This window comes from Pongo abelii, chromosome 11 (genome assembly GCF_028885655.2).
Source record: "Pongo abelii isolate AG06213 chromosome 11, NHGRI_mPonAbe1-v2.0_pri, whole genome shotgun sequence".
NCBI lineage: Eukaryota > Metazoa > Chordata > Mammalia > Primates > Hominidae > Pongo > Pongo abelii.
Window position 1 is genome coordinate 15,631,893 of NC_071996.2, and position 26,869 is coordinate 15,658,761.

Here is a 26,869-nt window from a genome sequence, read left to right on the forward strand (position 1 = left end):
ACACTCTTTTTGTAGAATCTGCAAGAGGATATTTGGAGCGTTTTGAGGCCTATGCTGGAAAAGGAAATAACTTCACCTAAAAACTAGACAGAAGCATTCTCAGAAACTTCTGTGTGATGAGTGCATTCAACTCACAGACTTGAATGTTTCTTTTGATAGAACGGTTTTGAAACACTACGTTTGTAGAATCTGCAAGTGTTTATTCGGAGCACCTTGAGGCCTATGTTGGAAAAGGAAATATCTTCACATAAAAACTAGAGAGAAGGATTCTCAGAAACTTCTTTGTGATGAGTTCATTCAACTCACAGAGTTGAACCTACCAATTGATAGAGAAGTTTGGAAACACTCTTTTTGTAGAATCTGCAAGTGGATATTTGGAGCCGTTTGAGGCCTATGCTGGAAAAGGAAATATCTTCACATAAAAACTGAACAGAAGCATTCTCAGAAACTTCTTTGTGTTGAGTGCATTCAACTCACAGACTTGAACTTACCTGTAGAAAGAGCAGTTTTGAAACACTCTTTTGGTAAAATCTGCAAGTGGTTATTTGGAGCACTTCGAGGCCTGTGCTGGGATATGGAATATCTTCACCTAAAAACTATAGAGAAGCATTCTCAGAAAGTTCTTCACGACGCATTCATTCAACTCACAGAGTTGAACCTTCCTTTTGATAGAACAGTTTTGAAACACTCTTTTTGTAGAATCTGCAAGAGGATATTTGGAGCGTTTTGAGGCCTATGCTGGAAAAGGAAATATCTTCACCTAAAAACTAGACAGAAGCATTCTCAGAAACTTCTGTGTGATGAGTGCATTCAACTCACAGACTTGGACGTTTCTTTTGATAGAACAGTTTGGAAACATTACGTTTGTAGAATCTGCAAGTGTTTATTCGGAGCACCTTGAGGCCTATGTTGGAAAAGGAAATATCTTCACATAAAAACTAGAGAGAAGGATTCTCAGAAACTTCTTTGTGATGAGTACATTCAACTCACAGAGTTGAACCTACCAATTGTTAGAGAAGTTTGGAAACACTCTTTTTGTAGAATCTGCAAGTGGATATTTGGAGCCGTTTGAGGCCTATGCTGGAAAAGGAAATATCTTCACATAAAAACTGAACAGAAGCATTCTCAGAAACTTCTTTGTGTTGAGTGCATTCAACTCACAGACTTGAACTTACCTGTAGAAAGAGCAGTTTTGAAACACTCTTTTGGTAAAATCTGCAAGTGGTTATTTGGAGCACTTCGAGGCCTGTGCTGGGATATGGAATATCTTCACCTAAAAACAACAGAGAAGCATTCTCAGAAAGTTCTTCACGATGCATTCATTCAACTCACAGAGTTGAACCTTCCTTTTGATAGAACAGTTTTGAAACACTCTTTTTGTAGAATCTGCAAGAGGATATTTGGAGCGTTTTGAGGCCTATGCTGGAAAAGGAAATATCTTCACCTAAAAACTAGACAGAAGCATTCTCAGAAACTTCTGTGTGATGAGTGCATTCAACTCACTGACTTGAACGTTTCTTTTGATAGAACAGTTTTGAAACATTACGTTTGTAGAATCTGAAAGTGTTTATTCGGAGCACCTTGAGGCCTATGTTGGAAAAGGAAATATCTTCACGTAAAAACTAGAGAGAAGGATTCTCAGAAGCTTCTTTGTGATGAGTTCATTCAACTCACAGAGTTGAACCTACCAATTGATAGAGAACTTTGGAAACACTCTTTTTGTAGAATCTGCAACTGGATATTTGGAGCCGTTTGAGGCCTATGCTGGAAAAGGAAATATCTTCACATAAAAACTGAACAGAAGCATTCTCAGAAACTTCTTTGTGTTGAGTGCATTCAACTCACAGAGTTGAACTTACCTGTAGAAAGAGCAGTTTTGAAACACTCTTTTGGTAAAATCTGCAAGTGGTTATTTGGAGCACTTCGAGGCCTGTGCTGGGATATGGAATATCTTCACCTAAAAACTATAGAGAAGCATTCTCAGAAAGTTCTTCACGACGCATTCATTCAACTCACAGAGTTGAACCTTCCTTTTGATAGAACAGTTTTGAAACACTCTTTTTGTAGAATCTGCAAGAGGATATTTGGAGCGTTTTGAGTCCTATGCTGGAAAAGGAAATATCTTCACCTAAAAACTAGACAGAAGCATTCTCAGAAACTTCTGTGTGATGAGTGCATTCAACTCACAGACTTGGACGTTTGTTTTGATAGAACAGTTTTGAAACATTACGTTTGTAGAATCTGCAAGTGTTTATTCGGAGCACCTTGAGGCCTATGTTGGAAAAGGAAATATCTTCACCTAAAAACTAGAGAGAAGGATTCTCAGAAACTTCTTTGTGATGAGTTCATTCAACTCACAGAGTTGAACCTACCAATTGATAGAGAAGTTTGGAAACACTCTTTTTGTAGAATCTGCAAGTGGATATTTGGAGCCGTTTGAGGCCTATGCTGGAAAAGGAAATATCTTCACATAAAAACTGAACAGAAGCATTCTCAGAAACTTCTTTGTGTTGAGTGCATTCAACTCACAGACTTGAACTTACCTGTAGAAAGAGCAGTTTTGAAACACTCTTTTGGTAAAATCTGCAAGTGGTTATTTGGAGCCCTTCGAGGCCTGTGCTGGGATATGGAATATCTTCACCTAAAAACTATAGAGAAGCATTCTCAGAAAGTTCTTCATGACGCATTCATTCAACTCACAGAGTTGAACCTTCCTTTTGATAGAACAGTTTTGAAACACTCTTTTTGTAGAATCTGCAAGAGGATATTTGGAGCGTTTTGAGGCCTATGCTGGAAAAGGAAATATCTTCACCTAAAAACTAGACAGAAGCATTCTCAGAAACTTCTGTGTGATGAGTGCATTCAACTCACAGACTTGGACGTTTCTTTTGATAGAACAGTTTGGAAACATTACGTTTGTAGAATCTACAAGTGTTTATTCGGAGCACCTTGAGGCCTATGTTGGAAAAGGAAATATCTTCACGTAAAAACTAGAGAGAAGGATTCTCAGAAGCTTCTTTGTGATGAGTTCATTCAACTCACAGAGTTGAACCTACCAATTGATAGAGAAGTTTGGAAACACTCTTTTTGTAGAATCTGCAAGTGGATATTTGGAGCCGTTTGAGGCCTATGCTGGAAAAGGAAATATCTTCACATAAAAACTGAACAGAAGCATTCTCAGAAACTTCTTTGTGTTGAGTGCATTCAACTCACAGACTTGAACTTACCTGTAGAAAGAGCAGTTTTGAAACACTCTTTTGGTAAAATCTGCAAGTGGTTATTTGGAGCACTTCGAGGCCTGTGCTGGGATATGGAATATCTTCACCTAAAAACTATAGAGAAGCATTCTCAGAAAGTTCTTCACGACGCATTCATTCAACTCACAGAGTTGAACCTTCCTTTTGATAGAACAGTTTTGAAACACTCTTTTTGTAGAATCTGCAAGAGGATATTTGGAGCGTTTTGAGTCCTATGCTGGAAAAGGAAATATCTTCACCTAAAAACTAGACAGAAGCATTCTCAGAAACTTCTGTGTGATGAGTGCATTCAACTCACAGACTTGAATGTTTCTTTTGATAGAACGGTTTTGAAACACTACGTTTGTAGAATCTGCAAGTGTTTATTCGGAGCACCTTGAGGCCTATGTTGGAAAAGGAAATATCTTCACATAAAAACTAGAGAGAAGGATTCTCAGAAACTTCTTTGTGATGAGTTCATTCAACTCACAGAGTTGAACCTACCAATTGATAGAGAAGTTTGGAAACACTCTTTTTGTAGAATCTGCAAGTGGATATTTGGAGCCGTTTGAGGCCTATGCTGGAAAAGGAAATATCTTCACATAAAAACTGAACAGAAGCATTCTCAGAAACTTCTTTGTGTTGAGTGCATTCAACTCACAGACTTGAACTTACCTGTAGAAAGAGCAGTTTTGAAACACTCTTTTGGTAAAATCTGCAAGTGGTTATTTGGAGCACTTCGAGGCCTGTGCTGGGATATGGAATATCTTCACCTAAAAACTACAGAGAAGCATTCTCAGAAAGTTCTTCACGACGCATTCATTCAACTCACAGAGTTGAAACTTCCTTTTGATAGAACAGTTTTGAAACTTTCTTTTTGTAGAATCTGCAAGAGGATATTTGGAGCGTTTTGAGGCCTATGCTGGAAAAGGAAATATCTTCACCTAAAAACTAGACAGAAGCATTCTCAGAAACTTCTGTGTGATGAGTGCATTCAACTCACAGACTTGAACGTTTCTTTTGATAGAACAGTTTTGAAACATTACGTTTGTAGAATCTGCAAGTGTTTATTCGGAGCACCTTGAGGCCTATGTTGGAAAAGGAAATATCTTCACATAAAAACTAGAGAGAAGGATTCTCAGAAACTTCTTTGTGACGAGTTCATTCAACTCACAGAGTTGAACCTACCAATTGATAGAGAAGTTTGGAAACACTCTTTTTGTACAATCTGCAAGTGGATATTTGGAGCCGTTTGAGGCCTATGCTGGAAAAGGAAATAACTTCACATAAAAACTGAACAGAAGCATTCTCAGAAACTTCTTTGTGTTGAGTGCATTCAACTCACAGACTTGAACTTACCTGTAGAAAGAGCAGTTTTGAAACACTCTTTTGGTAAAATCTGCAAATGGTTATTTGGAGCACTTCGAGGCCTGTGCTGGGATATGGAATATCTTCACCTAAAAACTACAGAGAAGCATTCTCAGAAATTTCTTCACGACGCATTCATTCAACTCACAGAGTTGAACCTTCCTTTTGATAGAACAGTTTTGAAACACTCTTTTTGTAGAATCTGCAAGAGGATATTTGGAGCGTTTTGAGGCCTATGCTGGAAAAGGAAATAACTTCACCTAAAAACTAGACAGAAGCATTCTCAGAAACTTCTGTGTGATGAGTGCATTCAACTCACAGACTTGAACGTTCCTTTTGATAGAACAGTTTGGAAACATTACGTTTGTAGAATCTGCAAGTGTTTATTCGGAGCACCTTGAGTCCTATGTTGGAAAAGGAAATATATTCACATAAAAACTAGAGAGAAGGATTCTCAGAAACTTCTTTGTGATGAGTTCATTCAACTCACAGAGTTGAACCTACCAATTGTTAGAGAAGTTTGGAAACACTCTTTTTGTAGAATCTGCAAGTGGATATTTGGAGCCGTTTGAGGCCTATGCTGGAAAAGGAAATATCTTCACATAAAAACTGAACAGAAGCATTCTCAGAAACTTCTTTGTGTTGCGTGCATTCAACTCACAGACTTGAACTTACCTGTAGAAACAGCAGTTTTGAAACACTCTTTTGGTAAAATCTGCAAGTGGTTATTTGGAGCACTTCGAGGCCTGTGCTGGGATATGGAATATCTTCACCTAAAAACAACAGAGAAGCATTCTCAGAAAGTTCTTCACGATGCATTCATTCAACTCACAGAGTTGAACCTTCCTTTTGATAGAACAGTTTTGAAACACTCTTTTTGTAGAATCTGCAAGAGGATATTTGGAGCGTTTTGAGGCCTATGCTGGAAAAGGAAATATCTTCACCTAAAAACTAGACAGAAGCATTCTCAGAAACTTCTGTGTGATGAGTGCATTCAACTCACCGACTTGAACGTTTCTTTTGATAGAACAGTTTTGAAACATTACGTTTGTAGAATCTACAAGTGTTTATTCGGAGCACCTTGAGGCCTATGTTGGAAAAGGAAATATCTTCACGTAAAAACTAGAGAGAAGGATTCTCAGAAGCTTCTTTGTGATGAGTTCATTCAACTCACAGAGTTGAAAATACCAATTGATAGAGAAGTTTGGAAACACTCTTTTTGTAGAATCTGCAACTGGATATTTGGAGCCGTTTGAGGCCTATGCTGGAAAAGGAAATATCTTCACATAAAAACTGAACAGAAGCATTCTCAGAAACTTCTTTGTGTTGAGTGCATTCAACTCACAGACTTGAACTTACCTGAAGAAAGAGCAGTTTTGAAACAGTCTTTTGGTAAAATCTGCAAGTGGTTATTTGGAGCACTTCGAGGCCTGTGCTGGGATATGGAATATCTTCACCTAAAAACTATAGAGAAGCATTCTCAGAAAGTTCTTCACGACGCATTCATTCAACTCACAGAGTTGAACCTTCCTTTTGATAGAACAGTTTTGAAACACTCTTTTTGTAGAATCTGCAAGAGGATATTTGGAGCGTTTTGAGTCCTATGCTGGAAAAGGAAATATCTTCACCTAAAAACTCGACAGAAGCATTCTCAGAAACTTCTGTGTGATGAGTGCATTCAACTCACAGACTTGAACGTTTGTTTTGATAGAACAGTTTTGAAACACTACGTTTGTAGAATCTGCAAGTGTTTATTCGGAGCACCTTGAGGCCTATGTTGGAAAAGGAAATATCTTCACATAAAAACTAGAGAGAAGGATTCTCAGAAACTTCTTTGTGATGAGTTCATTCAACTCACAGAGTTGAAGCTACCAATTGATAGAGAAGTTTGGAAACACTCTTTTTGTAGAATCTGCAAGTGGATATTTGGAGCCGTTTGAGGCCTATGCTGGAAAAGGAAATATCTTCACATAAAAACTGAACAGAAGCATTCTCAGAAACTTCTTTGTGTTGAGTGCATTCAACTCACAGACTTGAACTTACCTGTAGAAAGAGCAGTTTTGAAACACTCTTTTGGTAAAATCTGCAAGTGGTTATTTGGAGCACTTCGAGGCCTGTGCTGGGATATGGAATATCTTCACCTAAAAACTATAGAGAAGCATTCTCAGAAAGTTCTTCACGACGCATTCATTCAACTCACAGAGTTGAACCTTCCTTTTGATAGAACAGTTTTGAAACACTCTTTTTGTAGAATCTGCAAGAGGATATTTGGAGCGTTTTGAGGCCTATGCTGGAAAAGGAAATATCTTCACCTAAAAACTAGACAGAAGCATTCTCAGAAACTTCTGTGTGATGAGTGCATTCAACTCACAGACTTGGACGTTTCTTTTGATAGAACAGTTTGGAAACATTACGTTTGTAGAATCTGCAAGTGTTTATTCGGAGCACCTTGAGGCCTATGTTGGAAAAGGAAATATCTTCACATAAAAACTAGAGAGAAGGATTCTCAGAAACTTCTTTGTGATGAGTTCATACAACTCACAGAGTTGAACCTACCAATTGATAGAGAAGTTTGGAAACACTCTTTTTGTAGAATCTGCAAGAGGATATTTGGAGCGTTTTGAGGCCTATGCTGGAAAAGGAAATATCTTCACCTAAAAACTAGACAGAAGCATTCTCAGAAACTTCTGTGTGATGAGTGCATTCAACTCACAGACTTGAACGTTTCTTTTGATAGAACAGTTTTGAAACATTACGTTTGTAGAATCTGCAAGTGTTTATTCGGAGCACCTTGAGGCCTATGTTGGAAAAGGAAATATCTTCACATAAAAACTAGAGAGAAGGATTCTCAGAAACTTCTTTGTGACGAGTTCATTCAACTCACAGAGTTGAACCTACCAATTGATAGAGAAGTTTGGAAACACTCTTTTTGTACAATCTGCAAGTGGATATTTGGAGCCGTTTGAGGCCTATGCTGGAAAAGGAAATAACTTCACATAAAAACTGAACAGAAGCATTCTCAGAAACTTCTTTGTGTTGAGTGCATTCAACTCACAGACTTGAACTTACCTGTAGAAAGAGCAGTTTTGAAACACTCTTTTGGTAAAATCTGCAAATGGTTATTTGGAGCACTTCGAGGCCTGTGCTGGGATACGGAATATCTTCACCTAAAAACTACAGAGAAGCATTCTCAGAAATTTCTTCACGACGCATTCATTCAACTCACAGAGTTGAACCTTCCTTTTGATAGAACAGTTTTGAAACACTCTTTTTGTAGAATCTGCAAGAGGATATTTGGAGCGTTTTGAGGCCTATGCTGGAAAAGGAAATAACTTCACCTAAAAACTAGACAGAAGCATTCTCAGAAACTTCTGTGTGATGAGTGCATTCAACTCACAGACTTGAACGTTCCTTTTGATAGAACAGTTTGGAAACATTACGTTTGTAGAATCTGCAAGTGTTTATTCGGAGCACCTTGAGGCCTATGTTGGAAAAGGAAATATCTTCACATAAAAACTAGAGAGAAGGATTCTCAGAAACTTCTTTGTGATGAGTTCATTCAACTCACAGAGTTGAACCTACCAATTGTTAGAGAAGTTTGGAAACACTCTATTTGTAGAATCTGCAAGTGGATATTTGGAGCCGTTTGAGGCCTATGCTGGAAAAGGAAATATCTTCACATAAAAACTGAACAGAAGCATTCTCAGAAACTTCTTTGTGTTGAGTGCATTCAACTCACAGACTTGAACTTACCTGTAGATAGAGCAGTTTTGAAACACTCTTTTGGTAAAATCTGCAAGTGGTTATTTGGAGCACTTCGAGGCCTGTGCTGGGATATGGAATATCTTCACCTAAAAACAACAGAGAAGCATTCTCAGAAAGTTCTTCACGATGCATTCATTCAACTCACAGAGTTGAACCTTCCTTTTGATAGAACAGTTTTAAACACTGTTTTTGTAGAATCTGCAAGAGGATATTTGGAGCGTTTTGAGGCCTATGCTGGAAAAGGAAATATCTTCACCTAAAAACTAGACAGAAGCATTCTCAGAAACTTCTGTGTGATGAGTGCATTCAACTCACAGACTTGAACGTTTCTTTTGATAGAACAGTTTTGAAACATTACGTTTGTAGAATCTACAAGTGTTTATTCGGAGCACCTTGAGGCCTATGTTGGAAAAGGAAATATCTTCACGTAAAAACTAGAGAGAAGGATTCTCAGAAGCTTCTTTGTGATGAGTTCATTCAACTCACAGAGTTGAACCTACCAATTGATAGAGAAGTTTGGAAACACTCTTTTTGTAGAATCTGCAACTGGATATTTGGAGCCGTTTGAGGCCTATGCTGGAAAAGGAAATATCTTCACATAAAAACTGAACAGAAGCATTCTCAGAAACTTCTTTGTGTTGAGTGCATTCAACTCACAGACTTGAACTTACCTGTAGAAAGAGCAGTTTTGAAACACTCTTTTGGTAAAATCTGCAAGTGTTTATTTGGAGCACTTCGAGGCCTGTGCTGGCATATGGAATATCTTCACCTAAAAACTACAGAGAAGCATTCTCAGAAAGTTCTTCACGACGCATTCATTCAACTCACAGAGTTGAACCTTCCTTTTGATAGAACAGTTTTGAAACACTCTTTTTGTAGAATCTGCAAGAGGATATTTGGAGCGTTTTGAGGCCTATGCTGGAAAAGGAAATATCTTCACCTAAAAACTAGACAGAAGCATTCTCAGAAACTTCTGTGTGATGAGTGCATTCAACTCACAGACTTGAACGTTTCTTTTGATAGAACAGTTTTGAAACATTACGTTTGTAGAATCTGCAAGTGTTTATTCGGAGCACCTTGAGGCCTATGTTGGAAAAGGAAATATCTTCACATAAAAACTAGAGAGAAGGATTCTCAGAAACTTCTTTGTGACGAGTTCATTCAACTCACAGAGTTGAACCTACCAATTGATAGAGAAGTTTGGAAACACTCTTTTTGTACAATCTGCAAGTGGATATTTGGAGCCGTTTGAGGCCTATGCTGGAAAAGGAAATAACTTCACATAAAAACTGAACAGAAGCATTCTCAGAAACTTCTTTGTGTTGAGTGCATTCAACTCACAGACTTGAACTTACCTGTAGAAAGAGCAGTTTTGAAACACTCTTTTGGTAAAATCTGCAAATGGTTATTTGGAGCACTTCGAGGCCTGTGCTGGGATACGGAATATCTTCACCTAAAAACTACAGAGAAGCATTCTCAGAAATTTCTTCACGACGCATTCATTCAACTCACAGAGTTGAACCTTCCTTTTGATAGAACAGTTTTGAAACACTCTTTTTGTAGAATCTGCAAGAGGATATTTGGAGCGTTTTGAGGCCTATGCTGGAAAAGGAAATATCTTCACCTAAAAACTAGACAGAAGCATTCTCAGAAACTTCTGTGTGATGAGTGCATTCAACTCACAGACTTGGACGTTTCTTTTGATAGAACAGTTTGGAAACATTACGTTTGTAGAATCTGCAAGTGTTTATTCGGAGCACCTTGAGGCCTATGTTGGAAAAGGAAATATCTTCACATAAAAACTAGAGAGAAGGATTCTCAGAAACTTCTTTGTGATGAGTTCATTCAACTCACAGAGTTGAACCTACCAATTGATAGAGAAGTTTGGAAACACTCTTTTTGTAGAATCTGCAAGTGGATATTTGGAGCCGTTTGAGGCCTATGCTGGAAAAGGAAATATCTTCACATAAAAACTGAACAGAAGCATTCTCAGAAACTTCTTTGTGTTGAGTGCATTCAACTCACAGACTTGAACTTACCTGTAGAAAGAGCAGTTTGGAAACACTCTTTTGGTAAAATCTGCAAGTGGTTATTTGGAGCACTTCGAGGCCTGTGCTGGGATATGGAATATCTTCACCTAAAAACTATAGAGAAGCATTCTCAGAAAGTTCTTCACGACGCATTCATTCAACTCACAGAGTTGAACCTTCCTTTTGATAGAACAGTTTTGAAACACTCTTTTTGTAGAATCTGCAAGAGGATATTTGGAGCGTTTTGAGGCCTATGCTGGAAAAGGAAATATCTTCACCTAAAAACTAGACAGAAGCATTCTCAGAAACTTCTGTGTGATGAGTGCATTCAACTCACAGACTTGGACGTTTCTTTTGATAGAACAGTTTGGAAACATTACGTTTGTAGAATCTGCAAGTGTTTATTCGGAGCACCTTGAGGCCTATGTTGGAAAAGGAAATATCTTCACATAAAAACTAGAGAGAAGGATTCTCAGAAACTTCTTTGTGATGAGTTCATTCAACTCACAGAGTTGAACCTACCAATTGATAGAGAAGTTTGGAAACACTCTTTTTGTAGAATCTGCAAGTGGATATTTGGAGCCGTTTGAGGCCTATGCTGGAAAAGGAAATATCTTCACATAAAAACTGAACAGAAGCATTCTCCGAAACTTCTTTGTGTTGAGTGCATTCAACTCACAGACTTGAACTTACCTGTAGAAAGAGCAGTTTTGAAACACTCTTTTGGTAAAATCTGCAAGTGGTTATTTGGAGCACTTCGAGGCCTGTGCTGGGATATGGAATATCTTCACCTAAAAACTACAGAGAAGCATTCTCAGAAAGTTCTTCACGACGCATTCATTCAACTCACAGAGTTGAACCTTCCTTTTGATAGAACAGTTTTGAAACACTCTTTTTGTAGAATCTGCAAGAGGATATTTGGAGCGTTTTGAGGCCTATGCTGGAAAAGGAAATATCTTCACCTAAAAACTAGACAGAAGCATTCTCAGAAACTTCTGTGTGATGAGTGCATTCAACTCACAGACTTGAACGTTTCTTTTGATAGAACAGTTTTGAAACATTACGTTTGTAGAATCTGCAAGTGTTTATTCGGAGCACCTTGAGGCCTATGTTGGAAAAGGAAATATCTTCACATAAAAACTAGAGAGAAGGATTCTCAGAAACTTCTTTGTGACGAGTTCATTCAACTCACAGAGTTGAACCTACCAATTGATAGAGAAGTTTGGAAACCCTCTTTTTGTACAATCTGCAAGTGGATATTTGGAGCCGTTTGAGGCCTATGCTGGAAAAGGAAATAACTTCACATAAAAACTGAACAGAAGCATTCTCAGAAACTTCTTTGTGTTGAGTGCAATCAACTCACAGACTTGAACTTACCTGTAGAAAGAGCAGTTTTGAAACACTCTTTTGGTAAAATCTGCAAATGGTTATTTGGAGCACTTCGAGGCCTGTGCTGGGATATGGAATATCTTCACCTAAAAACTACAGAGAAGCATTCTCAGAAATTTCTTCACGACGCATTCATTCAACTCACAGAGTTGAACCTTCCTTTTGATAGAACAGTTTTGAAACACTCTTTTTGTAGAATCTGCAAGAGGATATTTGGAGCGTTTTGAGGCCTATGCTGGAAAAGGAAATATCTTCACCTAAAAACTAGACAGAAGCATCCTCAGAAACTTCTGTGTGATGAGTGCATTCAACTCACAGACTTGAACGTTTCTTTTGATAGAACAGTTTTGAAACATTACGTTTGTAGAATCTGCAAGTGTTTATTCGGAGCACCTTGAGGCCTATGTTGGAAAAGGAAAGATCTTCACATTAAAACTAGAGAGAAGGATTCTCAGAAACTTCTTTGTGATGAGTTCATTCAACTCACAGAGTTGAACCTACCAATTGATAGAGAAGTTTGGAAACACTCTTTTTGTAGAATCTGCAAGTGGATATTTGGAGCCGTTTGAGGCCTATGCTGGAAAAGGAAATATCTTGACATAAAAACTGAACAGAAGCATTCTCAGAAACTTCTTTGTGTTGAGTGCATTCAACTCACAGACTTGAACTTACCTGTAGAAAGAGCAGTTTTGAAACACTCTTTTGGTAAAATCTGCAAGTGGTTATTTGGAGCACTTCGAGGCCTGTGCTGGGATATGGAATAACTTCACCTAAAAACTATAGAGAAGCATTCTCAGAAAGTTCTTCACGGCGCATTCATTCAACTCACAGAGTTGAACCTTCCTTTTGATAGAACAGATTTGAAACACTCTTTTTGTAGAATCTGCAAGAGGATATTTGGAGCGTTTTGAGGCCTATGCTGGAAAAGGAAATATCTTCATCTAAAAACTAGACAGAAGTATTCTCAGAAACTTCTGTGTGATGAGTGCATTCAACTCACAGACTTGTACGTTTCTTTTGATAGAACAGTTTTGAAACATTACGTTTGTAGAATCTGCAAGTGTTTATTCGGAGCACCTTGAGGCCTATGTTGGAAAAGGAAATATCTTCACGTAAAAACTAGAGAGAAGGATTCTCAGAAACTTCTTTGTGATGAGTTCATTCAACTCACAGAGTTGAACCTACCAATTGATAGAGAAGTTTGGAAACACTCTTTTTGTAGAATCTGCAAGTGGATATTTGGAGCCGTTTGAGGCCTATGCTGGAAAAGGAAATATCTTCACATAAAAACTGAACAGAAGCATTCTCAGAAACTTCTTTGTGTTGAGTGGATTCAACTCACAGACTTGAACTTACCTGTAGAAAGAGCAGTTTTGAAACACTCTTTTGGTAAAATCTGCAAGTGGTTATTTGGAGCACTTCGAGGCCTGTGCTGGGATATGGAATAACTTCACCTAAAAACTACAGAGAAGCATTCTCAGAAAGTTCTTCACGACGCATTCATTCAACTCACAGAGTTGAACCTTCCTTTTGATAGAACAGATTTGAAACACTCTTTTTGTAGAATCTGCAAGAGGATATTTGGAGCGTTTTGAGGCCTATGCTGGAAAAGGAAATATCTTCATCTAAAAACTAGACAGAAGCATCCTCAGAAACTTCTGTGTGATGAGTGCATTCAACTCACAGACTTGAACGTTTCTTTTGATAGAACAGTTTTGAAACATTACGTTTGTAGAATCTGCAAGTGTTTATTCGGAGCACCTTGAGGCCTATGTTGGAAAAGGAAATATCTTCACATAAAAACTAGAGAGAAGGATTCTCAGAAACTTCTTTGTGATGAGTTCATTCAACTCACAGAGTTGAACCTACCAATTGATAGAGAAGTTTGGAAACACTCTTTTTGTAGAATCTGCAAGTGGATATTTGGAGCCGTTTGAGGCCTATGCTGGAAAAGGAAATATCTTCACATAAAAACTGAACAGAAGCATTCTCAGAAACTTCTTTGTGTTGAGTGCATTCAACTCACAGACTTGAACTTACCTGTAGAAAGAGCAGTTTTGAAACACTCTTTTGGTAAAATCTGCAAGTGGTTATTTGGAGCACTTCGAGGCCTGTGCTGGGATATGGAATATCTTCACCCTAAAAACTACAGAGAAGCATTCTCAGAAAGTTCTTCACGATGCATTCATTCAACTCACAGAGTTGAACCTTCCTTTTGATAGAACAGTTTTGAAACACTCTTTTTGTAGAATCTGCAAGAGGATATTTGGAGCGTTTTGAGGCCTATGCTGGAAAAGGAAATATCTTCACCTTAAAACTAGACAGAAGCATTCTCAGAAACTTCTGTGTGATGAGTGCATTCAACTCACAGACTTGAACGTTTCTTTTGATAGAACAGTTTTGAAACATTACGTTTGTAGAATCTGCAAGTGTTTATTCGGAGCACCTTGAGGCCTATGTTGGAAAAGGAAATATCTTCACATAAAAACTAGAGAGAAGGATTCTCAGAAACTTCTTTGTGATGAGTTCATTCAACTCACAGAGTTGAACCTACCAATTGATAGAGAAGTTTGGAAACACTCTTTTTGTAGAATCTGCAAGTGGATATTTGGAGCCGTTTGAGGCCTATGCTGGAAAAGGAAATATCTTCACATAAAAACTGAACAGAAGCATTCTCAGAAACTTCTTTGTGTTGAGTGCATTCAACTCACAGACTTGAACTTACCTGTAGAAAGAGCAGTTTTGAAACACTCTTTTGGTAAAATCTGCAAGTGGTTATTTGGAGCACTTCGAGGCCTGTGCTGGGATATGGAATATCTTCACCTAAAAACTACAGAGAAGCATTCTCAGAAAGTTCTTCACGATGCATTCATTCAACTCACAGAGTTGAACCTTCCTTTTGATAGAACAGTTTTGAAACACTCTTTTTGTAGAATCTGCAAGAGGATATTTGGAGCGTTTTGAGGCCTATGCTGGAAAAGGAAATATCTTCACCTAAAAACTAGAAAGAAGCATTCTCAGAAACTTCTGTGTGATGAGTGCATTCAACTCACAGACTTGAACGTTTCTTTTGATAGAACAGTTTGGAAACATTACGTTTGTAGAATCTGCAAGTGTTTATTCGGAGCACCTTGAGGCCTATGTTGGAAAAGGAAATATCTTCACGTAAAAACTAGACAGAAGGATTCTCAGAAACTTCTTTGTGATGAGTTCATTCAACTCACAGAGTTGAACCTACCAATTGATAGAGAAGTTTGGAAACACTCTTTTTGTAGAATCTGCAAGTGGATATTTGGAGCCGTTTGAGGCCTATGCTGGAAAAGGAAATATCTTCACATAAAAACTGAACAGAAGCATTCTCAGAAACTTCTTTGTGTTGAGTGCATTCAACTCACAGACTTGAACTTACCTGTAGAAAGAGCAGTTTTGAAACACTCTTTTGGTAAAATCTGCAAGTGGTTATTTGGAGCAATTTGAGGCCTGTGCTGGGATATGGAATATCTTCACCTAAAAACTACAGAGAAGCATTCTCAGAAATTTCTTCACGATGCATTCATTCAACTCACAGAGTTGAACCTTCCTTTTGATAGAACAGTTTTGAAACACTCTTTTTGTAGAATCTGCAAGAGGATATTTGGAGCGTTTTGAGGCCTATGCTGGAAAAGGAAATATCTTCACCTAAAAACTAGACAGAAGCATTCTCAGAAACTTCTGTGTGATGAGTGCATTCAACTCACAGACTTGAACGTTTCTTTTGATAGAACAGTTTTGAAACATTACGTTTGTAGAATCTGCAAGTGTTTATTCGGAGCACCTTGAGGCCTATGTTGGAAAAGGAAATATCTTCACATAAAAACTAGAGAGAAGGATTCTCAGAAACTTCTTTGTGACGAGTTCATTCAACTCACAGAGTTGAACCTACCAATTGATAGAGAAGTTTGGAAACACTCTTTTTGTACAATCTGCAAGTGGATATTTGGAGCCGTTTGAGGCCTATGCTGGAAAAGGAAATAACTTCACATAAAAACTGAACAGAAGCATTCTCAGAAACTTCTTTGTGTTGAGTGCATTCAACTCACAGACTTGAACTTACCTGTAGAAAGAGCAGTTTTGAAACACTCTTTTGGTAAAATCTGCAAATGGTTATTTGGAGCACTTCGAGGCCTGTGCTGGGATATGGAATATCTTCACCTAAAAACTACAGAGAAGCATTCTCAGAAATTTCTTCACGACGCATTCATTCAACTCACAGAGTTGAACCTTCCTTTTGATAGAACAGTTTTGAAACACTCTTTTTGTAGAATCTGCAAGAGGATATTTGGAGCGTTTTGAGGCCTATGCTGGAAAAGGAAATATCTTCACCTAAAAACTAGACAGAAGCATCCTCAGAAACTTCTGTGTGATGAGTGCATTCAACTCACAGACTTGAACGTTTCCTTTGATAGAACAGTTTTGAAACATTACGTTTGTAGAATCTGCAAGTGTTTATTCGGAGCACCTTGAGGCCTATGTTGGAAAAGGAAAGATCTTCACATTAAAACTAGAGAGAAGGATTCTCAGAAACTTCTTTGTGATGAGTTCATTCAACTCACAGAGTTGAACCTACCAATTGATAGAGAAGTTTGGAAACACTCTTTTTGTAGAATCTGCAAGTGGATATTTGGAGCCGTTTGAGGCCTATGCTGGAAAAGGAAATATCTTGACATAAAAACTGAACAGAAGCATTCTCAGAAACTTCTTTGTGTTGAGTGCATTCAACTCACAGACTTGAACTTACCTGTAGAAAGAGCAGTTTTGAAACACTCTTTTGGTAAAATCTGCAAGTGGTTATTTGGAGCACTTCGAGGCCTGTGCTGGGATATGGAATAACTTCACCTAAAAACTACAGAGAAGCATTCTCAGAAAGTTCTTCACGATGCATTCATTCAACTCACAGAGTTGAACCTTCGTTTTGATAGAACAGATTTGAAACACTCTTTTTGTAGAATCTGCAAGAGGATATTTGGAGCGTTTTGAGGCCTATGCTGGAAAAGGAAATATCTTCATCTAAAAACTAGACAGAAGTATCCTCAGAAACTTCTGTGTGATGAGTGCATTCAACTCACAGACTTGAACGTTTCTTTTGATAGAACAGTTTTGAAACATTACGTTTGTAGAATCTGCAAGTGTTTATTCGGAGCACCTTGAGGCCTATGTTGGAAAAGGAAATATCTTCACGTAAAAACTAGAGAGAAGGATTCTCAGAAACTTCTTTGTGATGAGTTCATTCAACTCACAGAGTTGAACCTACCAATTGATAGAGAAGTTTGGAAACACTCTTTTTGTAGAATCTGCAAGTGGATATTTGGAGCCGTTTGAGGCCTATGCTGGAAAAGGAAATATCTTCACATAAAAACTGAACAGAAGCATTCTCAGAAACTTCTTTGTGTTGAGTGGATTCAACTCACAGACTTGAACTTACCTGTAGAAAGAGCAGTTTTGAAACACTCTTTTGGTAAAATCTGCAAGTGGTTATTTGGAGCACTTCGAGGCCTGTGCTGGGATATGGAATAACTTCACCTAAAAACTACAGAGAAGCATTCTCAGAAAGTTCTTCACGACGCATTCATTCAACTCACAGAGTTGAACCTTCCTTTTGATAGAACAGATTTGAAACACTCTTTTTGTAGAATCTGCAAGAGGATATTTGGAGCGTTTTGAGGCCTATGCTGGAAAAGGAAATATCTTCATCTAAAAACTAGACAGAAGCATCCTCAGAAACTTCTGTGTGATGAGTGCATTCAACTCACAGACTTGAACGTTTCTTTTGATAGAACAGTTTTGAAACATTACGTTTGTAGAATCTGCAAGTGTTTATTCGGAGCACCTTGAGGCCTATGTTGGAAAAGGAAATATCTTCACATAAAAACTAGAGAGAAGGATTCTCAGAAACTTCTTTGTGATGAGTTCATTCAACTCACAGAGTTGAACCTACCAATTGATAGAGAAGTTTGGAAACACTCTTTTTGTAGAATCTGCAAGTGGATATTTGGAGCCGTTTGAGGCCTATGCTGGAAAAGGAAATATCTTCACATAAAAACTGAACAGAAGCATTCTCAGAAACTTCTTTGTGTTGAGTGCATTCAACTCACAGACTTGAACTTACCTGTAGAAAGAGCAGTTTTGAAACACTCTTTTGGTAAAATCTGCAAGTGGTTATTTGGAGCACTTCGAGGCCTGTGCTGGGATATGGAATATCTTCACCTAAAAACTACAGAGAAGCATTCTCAGAAAGTTCTTCACGATGCATTCATTCAACTCACAGAGTTGAACCTTCCTTTTGATAGAACAGTTTTGAAACACTCTTTTTGTAGAATCTGCAAGAGGATATTTGGAGCGTTTTGAGGCCTATGCTGGAAAAGGAAATATCTTCACCTTAAAACTAGACAGAAGCATTCTCAGAAACTTCTGTGTGATGAGTGCATTCAACTCACAGACTTGAACGTTTCTTTTGATAGAACAGTTTTGAAACATTACGTTTGTAGAATCTGCAAGTGTTTATTCGGAGCACCTTGAGGCCTATGTTGGAAAAGGAAATATCTTCACATAAAAACTAGAGAGAAGGATTCTCAGAAACTTCTTTGTGATGAGTTCATTCAACTCACAGAGTTGAACCTACCAATTGATAGAGAAGTTTGGAAACACTCTTTTTGTAGAATCTGCAAGTGGATATTTGGAGCCGTTTGAGGCCTATGCTGGAAAAGGAAATATCTTCACATAAAAACTGAACAGAAGCATTCTCAGAAACTTCTTTGTGTTGAGTGCATTCAACTCACAGACTTGAACTTACCTGTAGAAAGAGCAGTTTTGAAACACTCTTTTGGTAAAATCTGCAAGTGGTTATTTGGAGCACTTCGAGGCCTGTGCTGGGATATGGAATATCTTCACCTAAAAACTACAGAGAAGCATTCTCAGAAAGTTCTTCACGATGCATTCATTCAACTCACAGAGTTGAACCTTCCTTTTGATAGAACAGTTTTGAAACACTCTTTTTGTAGAATCTGCAAGAGGATATTTGGAGCGTTTTGAGGCCTATGCTGGAAAAGGAAATATCTTCACCTAAAAACTAGAAAGAAGCATTCTCAGAAACTTCTGTGTGATGAGTGCATTCAACTCACAGACTTGAACGTTTCTTTTGATAGAACAGTTTGGAAACATTACGTTTGTAGAATCTGCAAGTGTTTATTCGGAGCACCTTGAGGCCTATGTTGGAAAAGGAAATATCTTCACGTAAAAACTAGACAGAAGGATTCTCAGAAACTTCTTTGTGATGAGTTCATTCAACTCACAGAGTTGAACCTACCAATTGATAGAGAAGTTTGGAAACACTCTTTTTGTAGAATCTGCAAGTGGATATTTGGAGCCGTTTGAGGCCTATGCTGGAAAAGGAAATATCTTCACATAAAAACTGAACAGAAGCATTCTCAGAAACTTCTTTGTGTTGAGTGCATTCAACTCACAGACTTGAACTTACCTGTAGAAAGAGCAGTTTTGAAACACTCTTTTGGTAAAATCTGCAAGTGGTTATTTGGAGCAATTTGAGGCCTGTGCTGGGATATGGAATATCTTCACCTAAAAACTACAGAGAAGCATTCTCAGAAATTTCTTCACGATGCATTCATTCAACTCACAGAGTTGAACCTTCCTTTTGATAGAACAGTTTTGAAACACTCTTTTTGTAGAATCTGCAAGAGGATATTTGGAGCGTTTTGAGGCCTATGCTGGAAAAGGAAATATCTTCATCTAAAAACTAGACAGAAGCATCCTCAGAAACTTCTGTGTGATGAGTGCATTCAACTCACAGACTTGAACGTTTCTTTTGATAGAACAGTTTTGAAACATTACGTTTGTAGAATCTGCAAGTGTTTATTCGGAGCACCTTGAGGCCTATGTTGGAAAAGGAAATAACTTCACGTAAAAACTAGAGAGAAGGATTCTCAGAAACTTCTTTGTGATGAGTTCATTCAACTCACAGAGTTGAACCTACCAATTGATAGAGAAGTTTGGAAACACTCTTTTTGTAGAATCTGCAAGTGGATATTTGGAGCCGTTTGAGGCCTATGCTGGAAAAGGAAATATCGTCACATAAAAACTGAACAGAAGCATTCTCAGAAACTTCTTTGTGTTGAGTGCATTCAACTCACAGACTTGAACTTACCTGTAGAAAGAGCAGTTTTGAAACACTCTTTTGGTAAAATCTGCAAGTGGTTATTTGGAGCACTTCGAGGCCTGTGCTGGGATATGGAATATCTTCACCTAAAAACTACAGAGAAGCATTCTCAGAAAGTTCTTCACGACGCATTCATTCAACTCACAGAGTTGAACCTTCCTTTTGATAGAACAGTTTTGAAACACTCTTTTTGTAGAATCTGCAAGAGGATATTTGGAGCGTTTTGAGGCCTATGCTGGAAAAGGAAATATCTTCACATAAAAACTGAACAGAAGCATTCTCAAAAACTTCTTTGTGTTGAGTGCATTCAACTCACAGACTTGAACTTACCTGTAGAAAGAGCAGTTTTGAAACACTCTTTTGGTAATATCTGCAAGTGGTTATTTGGAGCACTTCGAGGCCTGTGCTGGGATATGGAATATCTTCACCTAAAAACTACAGAGAAGCATTCTCAGAAAGTTCTTCACGACGCATTCATTCAACTCACAGAGTTGAACCTTCCTTTTGATAGAACAGTTTTGAAACACTCTTTTTGTAGAATCTGCAAGAGGATATTTGGAGCGTTTTGAGGCCTATGCTGGAAAAGGAAATATCTTCACCTAAAAGCTAGACAGAAGCATCCTCAGAAACTTCTTTGTGATGAGTGCATTCAACTCACAGACTTGAACATTTCTTTTGATAGAACAGTTTTGAAACATTACGTTTGTAGAATCTGCAAGTGTTTATTCGGAGCACCTTGAGGCCTATGTTGGAAAAGGAAATATCTTCACGTAAAAACTAGAGAGAAGGATTCTCAGAAACTTCTTTGTGATGAGTTCATTCAACTCACAGAGTTGAACCTACCAATTGATAGAGAAGTTTGGAAACACTCTTTTTGTAGAATCTGCAAGTGGATATTTGGAGCCGTTTGAGGCCTATGCTGGAAAAGGAAATATCTTCACATAAAAACTGAACAGAAGCATTCTCAGAAACTTCTTTGTGTTGAGTGCATTCAACTCACAGACTTGAACTTACCTGTAGAAAGAGCAGTTTTGAAACACTCTTTTGGTAAAATCTGCAAGTGGTTATTTGGAGCACTTCGAGGCCTGTGCTGGGATATGGAATATCTTCACCTAAAAACTACAGAGAAGCATTCTCAGAAAGTTCTTCACGACGCATTCATTCAACTCACAGAGTTGAACCTTCCTTTTGATAGAACAGTTTTGAAACACTCTTTTTGTAGAATCTGCAAGAGGATATTTGGAGCGTTTTGAGGCCTATGCTGGAATAGGAAATATCTTCACCTAAAAACTAGACAGAAGCATTCTCAGAAACTTCTTTGTGATGAGTGCATTCAACTCACAGACTTGAACGTTTCTTTTGATAGAACAGTTTGGAAACATTATATTTGTAGAATCTGCAAGTGTTTATTCGGAGCACCTTGAGGCCTATGTTGGAAAAGGAAATATCTTCACGTAAAAACTAGAGAGAAGGATTCTCAGAAACTTCTTTGTGATGAGTTCATTCAACTCACAGAGTTGAACCTACCAATTGATAGAGAAGTTTGGAAACACTCTTTTTGTAGAATCTGCAAGTGGATATTTGGAGCCGTTTGAGGCCTATGCTGGAAAAGGAAATATCTTCACATAAAAACTGAACAGAAGCATTCTCAGAAACTTCTTATTGTTGAGTGCATTCAACTCACAGAATTGAACTTACATGTAGAAAGAGCAGTTTTGAAACACTCTTTTGGTAAAATCTGCAAGTGGTTATTTGGAGCACTTCGAGGCCTGTGCTGGGATATGGAATATCTTCACCTAAAAACTACAGAGAAGCATTCTCAGAAAGTTCTTCACGATGCATTCATTCAACTCACAGAGTTGAACCTTCCTTTTGATAGAACAGTTTTGAAACACTCTTTTTGTAGAATCTGCAAGAGGATATTTGGAGCGTTTTGAGGCCTATGCTGGAAAAGGAAATATCTTCACCTAAAAACCAGACAGAAGCATTCTCAGAAACTTCTGTGTGATGAGTGCATTCAACTCACAGACTTGAACGTTTCTTTTGATAGAACAGTTTGGAAACATTACGTTTGTAGAATCTGCAAGTGTTTATTCGGAGCACCTTGAGGCCTACGTTGGAAAAGGAAATATCTTCACATAAAAACTAGAGAGAAGGATTCTCAGAAACTTCTTTGTGATGAGTTCATTCAACTCACAGACTGGAACCTACCAATTGATAGAGAAGTTTGGAAACACTCTTTTTGTAGAATCTGCAAGTGGATATTTGGAGCCATTTGAGGCCTATGCTGGAAAAGGAAATATCTTCACATAAAAACTGAACAGAAGCATTCTCAGAAACTTCTTTGTGTTGAGTGCATTCAACTCACAGACTTGAACTTACCTGTAGAAAGAGCAGTTTTGAAACACTCTTTTGGTAAAATCTGCAAGTGGTTATTTGGAGCACTTCGAGGCCTGTGCTGGGATATGGAATAACTTCACCTAAAAACTACAGAGAAGCATTCTCAGAAATTTCTTCAAGATGCATTCATTCAACTCACAGAGTTGAACCTTCCTTTTCATAGAACAGTTTTGAAACACTCTTTGTGTAGAATCTGCAAGAGGATATTTGGAGCGTTTTGAGGCCTATGCTGGAAAAGGAAATATCTTCACCTAAAAACTAGACAGAAGCATTCTCAGAAACTTCTGTGTGATGAGTGCATTCAACCCACAGACTTGAACGTTTCTTTTGATAGAACAGTTTGGAAACATTACGTTTGTAGAATCTGCAAGTGTTTATTCGGAGCACCTTGAGGCCTATGTTGGAAAAGGAAATATCTTCACATAAAAACTAGAGAGAAGGATTCTCAGAAACTTCTTTGTGATGAGTTCATTCAACTCACAGAGTTGAACCTACCAATTGATAGAGAAGTTTGGAAACACTCTTTTTGTAGAATCTGCAAGTGGATATTTGGAGCCGTTTTAGGCCTATGCTGGAAAAGGAAATATCTTCACATAAAAACTGAACAGAAGCATTCTCAGAAACTTCTTTGTGTTGAGTGCATTCAACTCACAGACTTGAACTTACCTGTAGAAAGAGCAGTTTTGAAACACTCTTTTGGTAAAATCTGCAAGTGGTTATTTGGAGCACTTCGAGGCCTGTGCTGGGATATGGAATATCTTCACCTAAAAACTACAGAGAAGCATTCTCAGAAAGTTCTTCACGACGCATTCATTCAACTCACAGAGTTGAACCTTCCTTTTGATAGAACAGTTTTGAAACACTCTTTTTGTAGAATCTGCAAGAGGATATTTGGAGCGTTTTGAGGCCTATGCTGGAAAAGGAAATATCTTCCCCTAAAAACTCGACAGAAGCATTCTCAGAAACTTCTGTGTGATGAGTGCATTCAACTCACAGACTTGAACGTTTCTTTTGATAGAACAGTTTTGAAACATTACGTTTGTAGAATCTACAAGTGTTTATTCGGAGCACCTTGAGGCCTATGTTGGAAAAGGACATATCTTCACATAAAAACTAGAGAGAAGGATTCTCAGAAACTTCTTTGTGATGAGTTCATTCAACTCACAGAGTTGAACCTACCAATTGATAGAGAAGTTTGGAAACACTCTTTTTGTAGAATCTGCAAGTGGATATTTGGAGCCGTTTGAGGCCTATGCTGGAAAAGGAAATATCTTCACATAAAAACTGAACAGATGCATTCTCAGAAACTTCTTTGTGTTGAGTGCATTCAACTCACAGACTTAAACTTACCTGTAGAAAGAGCAGTTTTGAAACACTCTTTTGGTAAAATCTGCAAGTGGTTATTTGGAGCACTTCGAGGCCTGTGCTGGGATATGGAATATCTTCACCTAAAAACTACAGAGAAGCATTCTCAGAAAGTTCTTCACGATGCATTCATTCAACTCACAGAGTTGAACCTTCCTTTTGATAGAACAGTTTTGAAACACTCTTTTTGTAGAATCTGCAAGAGGATATTTGGAGCGTTTTGAGGCCTATGCTGGAAAAGGAAATATCTTCACCTTAAAACTAGACAGAAGCATTCTCAGAAACTTCTGTGTGATGAGTGCATTCAACTCACAGACTTGAACGTTCCTTTTGATAGAACAGTTTGGAAACATTACGTTTGTAGAATCTGCAAGTGTTTATTCGGAGCACCTTGAGGCCTATGTTGGAAAAGGAAATATATTCACATAAAAACTAGAGAGAAGGATTCTCAGAAACTTCTTTGTGATGAGTTCATTCAACTCACAGAGTTGAACCTACCAATTGTTAGAGAAGTTTGGAAACACTCTTTTTGTAGAATCTGCAAGTGGATATTTGGAGCCGTTTGAGGCCTATGCTGGAAAAGGAAATATCTTCACATAAAAACTGAACAGAAGCATTCTCAGAAACTTCTTTGTGTTGAGTGCATTCAACTCACAGACTTGAACTTACCTGTAGAAAGAGCAGTTTTGAAACACTCTTTTGGTAAAATCTGCAAGTGGTTATTTGGAGCACTTCGAGGCCTGTGCTGGGATATGGAATATCTTCACCTAAAAACAACAGAGAAGCATTCTCAGAAAGTTCTTCACGATGCATTCATTCAACTCACAGAGTTGAACCTTCCTTTTGATAGAACAGTTTTGAAACACTCTTTTTGTAGAATCTGCAAGAGGATATTTGGAGCGTTTTGAGGCCTATGCTGGAAAAGGAAATATCTTCACCTAAAAACTAGACAGAAGCATTCTCAGAAACTTCTGTGTGATGAGTGCATTCAACTCACAGACTTGAACGTTTCTTTTGATAGAACAGTTTTGAAACATTACGTTTGTAGAATCTACAAGTGTTTATTCGGAGCACCTTGAGGCCTATGTTGGAAAAGGAAATATCTTCACGTAAAAACTAGAGAGAAGGATTCTCAGAAGCTTCTTTGTGATGAGTTCATTCAACTCACAGAGTTGAACCTACCAATTGATAGAGAACTTTGGAAACACTCTTTTTGTAGAATCTGCAACTGGATATTTGGAGCCGTTTGAGGCCTATGCTGGAAAAGGAAATATCTTCACATAAAAACTGAACAGAAGCATTCTCAGAAACTTCTTTGTGTTGAGTGCATTCAACTCACAGACTTGAACTTACCTGTAGAAAGAGCAGTTTTGAAACACTCTTTTGGTAAAATCTGCAAGTGGTTATTTGGAGCACTTCGAGGCCTGTGCTGGGATATGGAATATCTTCACCTAAAAACTATAGAGAAGCATTCTCAGAAAGTTCTTCACGACGCATTCATTCAACTCACAGAGTTGAACCTTCCTTTTGATAGAACAGTTTTGAAACACTCTTTTTGTAGAATCTGCAAGAGGATATTTGGAGCGTTTTGAGTCCTATGCTGGAAAAGGAAATATCTTCACCTAAAAACTAGACAGAAGCATTCTCAGAAACTTCTGTGTGATGAGTGCATTCAACTCACAGACTTGAAAGTTTCTTTTGATAGAACAGTTTTGAAACACTACGTTTGTAGAATCTGCAAGTGTTTATTCGGAGCACCTTGAGGCCTATGCTGGAAAAGGAAATATCTTCACATAAAAACTGAACAGAAGCATTCTCAGAAACTTCTTTGTGTTGAGTGCATTCAACTCACAGACTTGAACTTACCTGTAGAAAGAGCAGTTTTGAAACACTCTTTTGGTAAAATCTGCAAGTGGTTATTTGGAGCACTTCGAGGCCTGTGCTGGGATATGGAATATCTTCACCTAAAAACTATAGAGAAGCATTCTCAGAAAGTTCTTCACGACGCATTCATTCAACTCACAGAGTTGAACCTTCCTTTTGATAGAACAGATTTGAAACACTCTTTTTGTAGAATCTGCAAGAGGATATTTGGAGCGTTTTGAGGCCTATGCTGGAAAAGGAAATATCTTCATCTAAAAACTAGACAGAAGTATCCTCAGAAACTTCTGTGTGATGAGTGCATTCAACTCACAGACTTGTACGTTTCTTTTGATAGAACAGTTTTGAAACATTACGTTTGTAGAATCTGCAAGTGTTTATTCGGAGCACCTTGAGGCCTATGTTGGAAAAGGAAATATCTTCACGTAAAAACTAGAGAGAAGGATTCTCAGAAACTTCTTTGTGATGAGTTCATTCAACTCACAGAGTTGAACCTACCAATTGATAGAGAAGTTTGGAAACACTCTTTTTGTAGAATCTGCAAGTGGATATTTGGAGCCGTTTGAGGCCTATGCTGGAAAAGGAAATATCTTCACATAAAAACTGAACAGAAGCATTCTCAGAAACTTCTTTGTGTTGAGTGGATTCAACTCACAGACTTGAACTTACCTGTAGAAAGAGCAGTTTTGAAACACTCTTTTGGTAAAATCTGCAAGTGGTTATTTGGAGCACTTCGAGGCCTGTGCTGGGATATGGAATAACTTCACCTAAAAACTACAGAGAAGCATTCTCAGAAAGTTCTTCACGACGCATTCATTCAACTCACAGAGTTGAACCTTCCTTTTGATAGAACAGATTTGAAACACTCTTTTTGTAGAATCTGCAAGAGGATATTTGGAGCGTTTTGAGGCCTATGCTGGAAAAGGAAATATCTTCATCTAAAAACTAGACAGAAGCATCCTCAGAAACTTCTGTGTGATGAGTGCATTCAACTCACAGACTTGAACGTTTCTTTTGATAGAACAGTTTTGAAACATTACGTTTGTAGAATCTGCAAGTGTTTATTCGGAGCACCTTGAGGCCTATGTTGGAAAAGGAAATATCTTCACATAAAAACTAGAGAGAAGGATTCTCAGAAACTTCTTTGTGATGAGTTCATTCAACTCACAGAGTTGAACCTACCAATTGATAGAGAAGTTTGGAAACACTCTTTTTGTAGAATCTGC